We start from the raw sequence: 5195 nt of genomic DNA, 5'->3' as shown, positions 1-5195 counted from the left end.
ATTATTGAAGTCAAAATAATTCGCATAACACGTGATTGGTTATTTGTTAATTTTTAACACAAAACACATAATTCAAAGCCTACACATCTTCTTGAAGTTAATTTCGCATGTTTGAAGCCGAAATTGTGAAAAAAGAAAGGTCCGAGCCAAGCATTTAATCATACAGTTAGGAGGTGTTGTAACAACTAAAAACTGATTTGAACCCACCCTAAGTTTTATAAGTAAAGTTACAATAGCTAAATAGATTAGAAAAAAAAAAAACTACGTAGAGCAGTAGCGGGTAGGTATGTTTTAATGATGCATTGTTTTATCCTTTCAGCACTAAAGAAAGTTTAAAGAACATAACTTTCAGTGTTAGTGATATCCATCCCTCTCAGAGTCTACTAGAAGTCTTCCCTTTCAACTCGACGTGTATCTCTTTAGGATTTGGTGATGAGCAGATTTAGGCAACACATTTTTCCCATTTAGAGTAACGGGAATACATTTAAAAGTCATGTAAGTACCCCGATGGGACAACGTTAAGTCTATGGTCTTACAACGCTAAAACCCGGGTTCGATTCCTTGTGGTGTACACAGCAGATAGCCCAACGTAATGTAAACTATGGATACAGACTAATGTTTTATAAGATTAAAATCTGCCTAATATTATATTTACTACATTGAACACTTTAGACACTACGAACAGTAATACAAAACTACTAGTAATATATTTACATTTCTATTTCCCCATTTTCTTACCAACAATGTTTTTCTTCACAGAAAAAAATACCTCATAACCTCTTTTGTGAGCACCTGTAGTGCTGGCTTTAGAGATATGTACCCCGAATCAGTCAGTACTTTCTACGTGATAGCGGTAGAACATAGCTTTCAATATAAACAAAAAAATATTATCCATGTTCAACAACCTTCGTGCATAATATTTTGATTGATTGGGATCAGGAATAAACACAGAATAGTTTGTTTTATGTGTCGTGCATGAAATATTCAAAGATACGTTCATGTAAAATTAAACTAGTGGTTCCCGAAAACATGATGAATACTGGTTCCCGAAAACATGATGGATAGTGGTTCCCGAAAACATGATGGATAGTGGTTCCCGAAAACATGATGGATAGTGGTTCCGGAAAACATGATGGATAGTGGTTCCGGAAAACATGATAAATACTGGTTCCCGAATACATGATAAATACTGGTTCCCGAAAACGTGATGGATAATGGTTCCTGAAAACATGATGGATAGTGGTTCCTGAAAACATGATGGATAGTGGTTCCCGAAAACATGATGGATAGTGGTTCCGGAAAACATGATGGATAGTGGTTCCCGAAAACATGATGGATAGTGGTTCCTGAAAACGTGATGGATACTGGTTCCCGAAAACGTGATGGATAATGGTTCCGGAAAACATGATGGATAGTGGTTCCTGAAAACATGATGAATAGTGGTACCCGAAAACATGATGGATAGTGGTTCCCGAAAACATGATGGAGTCCTATTACGCAAGTTTTTATTGGCACAATATATAATAATTGTTAATTTTATTTACAGAAATATTAGACGCGTTATATGGTTTAAAACATTAGTGTTTTTAAAAACGATTGGTCTGACTTCACCATTATCATTAATTAAGACCTACAAGATAATATATAAATGTAATGGATACTTGCCGGCCTGAGCATTATATTACTCGGTCAGACCCGGTTGGATTAGCGCCAGGATACACAGTAGACTTTGATTACTATCCAACTTAAAATGCCTAGAGTGACCATACATGTTACTAAAAACAAAACAAATTCTACCAGGCAAAGATTGTTTTTTATTAACTCAAAATTAACGGTACTCTAGAGCTAAAGGTTTATACACACCATACATACAGTACGTGAAACCGAATTTAGAACGTTACCCTTTATTGTTGCACACTTCTGCCGAATGTCACTACTGTTGATATACGATTCTGTTTTTCACACTTCCAGAATTTCCCAGTAAGAATTAAACTTATTTATTTCACAATGTTGTAATAAGTTAAATAACGATAGTACTTGTATCTAACTTCTGGAAATATTTGATCAGTTTTCTTTATTGTGTTGTAACAAGCAGAAAAAATAAAAACATTACACAAATATTACACTATATGGTTATTAATGGTATAAAAAGAAGTATATAACGTGTTTTTCTCATTAAGTGTACAGTAAATCAAAAGTCAAAGGCACTGTAGACTTGAAAAACATGGTGTGGTTAGATGATTAACTGTGCAGAGATTATTGGTAAATTACTTCTTAATACATATTTATCATCACTACCAGTTTTCTTTCACAACACACAGTCCTTGTTAATTTTGCGTCAGTTTTATAAAGTCACTTCATTATTCTGATTTAGTACGATTTGTGGAATTTTTGCTAATATTTCAGTTTGTTTTAGAGAAAATCAACACTGGGCTATCTGCTGTATCCACCATGAGGAATTGAGCCTTGGATTTTAGCACTGCAAGTCTGTGAACTTACCGCTATTCCACCAGTAGACTTTTCCGGTTTGAGTACAGTTTCTCTAAGACAGATAATTAAGCCTGTACATGTTTCAGGCCTGATACCCCATTCCATGAGAATTTTCTATTTGTGGCTAAGCAGCTAAGGCTACCTGCTGCCATTTCTAATTTAGAATTTCTGATCTATCAAACATGCTGAGGGAGTAATTGTTACTCTTATAACTCATCTACAGTTTAAAGTGCAGGAACTATTTTGTGGCATCTTGCAGATTTGAACCTTGTTCACTAGCTCTGAAATTCAAAGCTCTACCAGAGGCCAACTCATGTCTTGTTTCCATGAGAAGGGTTTAAACATTAATAATTATGATGTTATTTTTAATTCTAAGAGAAAAAAATGGACAACAGAACTTCATAGGTTTCATCAGATGTCTTGAAAATAGTCATATTGAAATTTATTACAGTTATACAAAATTAAATTACTTGATTGTAATTAGTATGTCTTAAACTTTAGTAAGAATGACAGATGATTGATAATTTTAAGATTGATTACTGAATAAAATACTTTTTAAAACTTGTATGAAATTAGCATAATCCATAAATGATATACGCAACACAAAATTTGTATTTCAAAAATTCATTTTAATACAACAGATTGATAGGAAATGTATTTTTATTATGATAAACAACATAATCAGTTGATGGAATAGAATTATAACCAGCAACAAAACTAATATTATGATGAGATGCCACACTACAGCCAGGATGAGATTATTTAGTTGCAATCAGAAATGTACGTTATACAAATAAATTTCAGAAAAGTATCATGAACCAAACTAGAAATGCTGATAAAAAGTTCTGATTTAATTTTTAAAGTTTTTTATCTCAAATTTCCAACACAAAAACAGAAACAAATGTGTGTTGTCAATAAATTATGATCAATTCTTCCAATTTGTACACTTCACCATAAGTCTTATGAATGAATTCTATTTTATAGTCTTATAAAAATAAACAGTTACAAAAACAAGCAATTACGAGCTTGAAGTATAACTACATTTCAAGTGCTACCAAATCTTAATTAATAAGCTAAGATAATCCAAGTTTCCCAGATGAACATACACTCGCTTGCTCTATCCTGAAAGCTAATTTTTATTTCTAAAAGTGTACCATGTAAGGAAAGATTAAAACTGCTGTGGAAAAGATATACTCATTGTAAATACAAAACCTAATGAACAGTTTTCTACAAAACAAAGCACCTGTCGTATAGTTTGTCAATAAAGATTATAAATGCACTATGACTGTACTATAAAATGCTATCAAGCTATTTTTGTTTATTTGCAAATGGATCTACAAAAGATAAAGTAATGAGCTTCACAAAAAGGTTTTCTATCTTCTTTTTCACTGCTTTAGCCAACATAACTATAACAGCCACTTCTAGAACAAATTAAAGCCTAAAACCTAAAGTTCCACTTCTAATGACAGCTTCCTTAACCACCAACTCTTAAATATTATGATATGTATCTTGCTTTATTAAAATATGATGCTCCTTTATTAATCAAGCAAAAAAAAAAAAATACTGAAAATTGTATATGGTAAGAGTAATTTTTTAAGTATGACAAAATCAAACACAATGTCTATTCAATAATAATGATAATAATAATATATATATATATAATTATATATACATGCACAATATTTTTAACTTTACCTGAAGCTTCTCAAACTTGTTATTAAAGAATAGTAAATTAGGTGAAGTAAGATCTGAGATAAAGCTTTCAATAGTATTGTTCTAGAAGCCACTTTTACAAATATCATTTGAGACAATTCTTATCAAGTTTAACACTTGCACATAAACTTCATGGATTTTTTTTTTATCTAAAAATCTTGTAACATAAGTTGATTTCCTGTTGTAACCATCTTTATTGTATTATCTGTAATATGCAATGAAAAAATCCATGGAAAAAAACAAAATTTAACTTGTTAAGAAAATAATGAAATACTAGGTGATGAAACAACAGTTCTGGAGTTTCCGAGTCTTCTCTCACCAAGCAGTAAACTTCTAGTTTCCAACTAAAGATTTGTGTCTATACCCAATTCTTTAGGCAAAAGTTGAATTTCTATCAAAAAATATATTAAAATATTAATATTCATTTAATTAAAAAAACACAATCAAAATCAGTTGGTTTAGTTTGCAATAAAAAAAGCTTTAAAAGTAATGAATGAAAAGTTGATAAATCTTTTATTAATTAACAAAGGCAGCCTACTGACAAATTATCCACTGAGCATTTATAAAAATTAATTTTCTTCTTCAATACCATCATTTATCTTATGATACATTCTTTTAACCCACAGACTTGTTCGAATCATCTGATCCTGTATCTGTGAAGCTATACGTATAATGTTTACAATAATTCTGAATTTCCTAAGTGTATCTTCAAGAAATTTAACAAGCTTTTCAGTAAAGCCTTCATTGAATGAGGCTGTGTGAGTTATGATTTTCATGCTAAAATTAAAATTAATTATTTTTGTTTTAGTTTCGTATATCATATGAATAACCCCTAGAACCTCTCAAATGGAAGTTTATCCAGTAAAACTACTTTTTCTTCTCATTTTCTCTACCCTAACACTAACTGCAGTGAAATCAATGTAAAATGAAATAAAATACATTAATACATAATAAATATACATAAAAACAGGGATCTGTAGTCGAACTGGTGT

General features: G+C 31.1%; 1 protein-coding gene across 2 annotated transcripts in view; it reads right to left on the bottom strand.

The window, feature by feature from the left end:
- Positions 1–3098: 3098 nt before the first annotated feature.
- LOC106467807 (phosphatidylinositol-binding clathrin assembly protein LAP-like) overlaps positions 3099–5195 on the bottom strand; it is an 83311-nt gene continuing 81214 nt past the window's right edge. For both annotated transcript variants that reach the window (XM_013928185.2, XM_013928186.2), the window contains one exon: positions 3099–4594. The gene's annotated coding sequence lies outside the window, so the exon portion shown is untranslated. The remainder of the gene's footprint in view (positions 4595–5195) is intronic.

Source organism: Limulus polyphemus, unplaced genomic scaffold (assembly GCF_000517525.1).
Source record: "Limulus polyphemus unplaced genomic scaffold, Limulus_polyphemus-2.1.2 Scaffold2748, whole genome shotgun sequence".
In the NCBI taxonomy this organism is placed as follows: Eukaryota; Metazoa; Arthropoda; class Merostomata; order Xiphosura; family Limulidae; genus Limulus; species Limulus polyphemus.
Note: the sequence above shows the minus strand (reverse complement) of the source record. Positions and strands in the feature narration are given on the sequence as shown.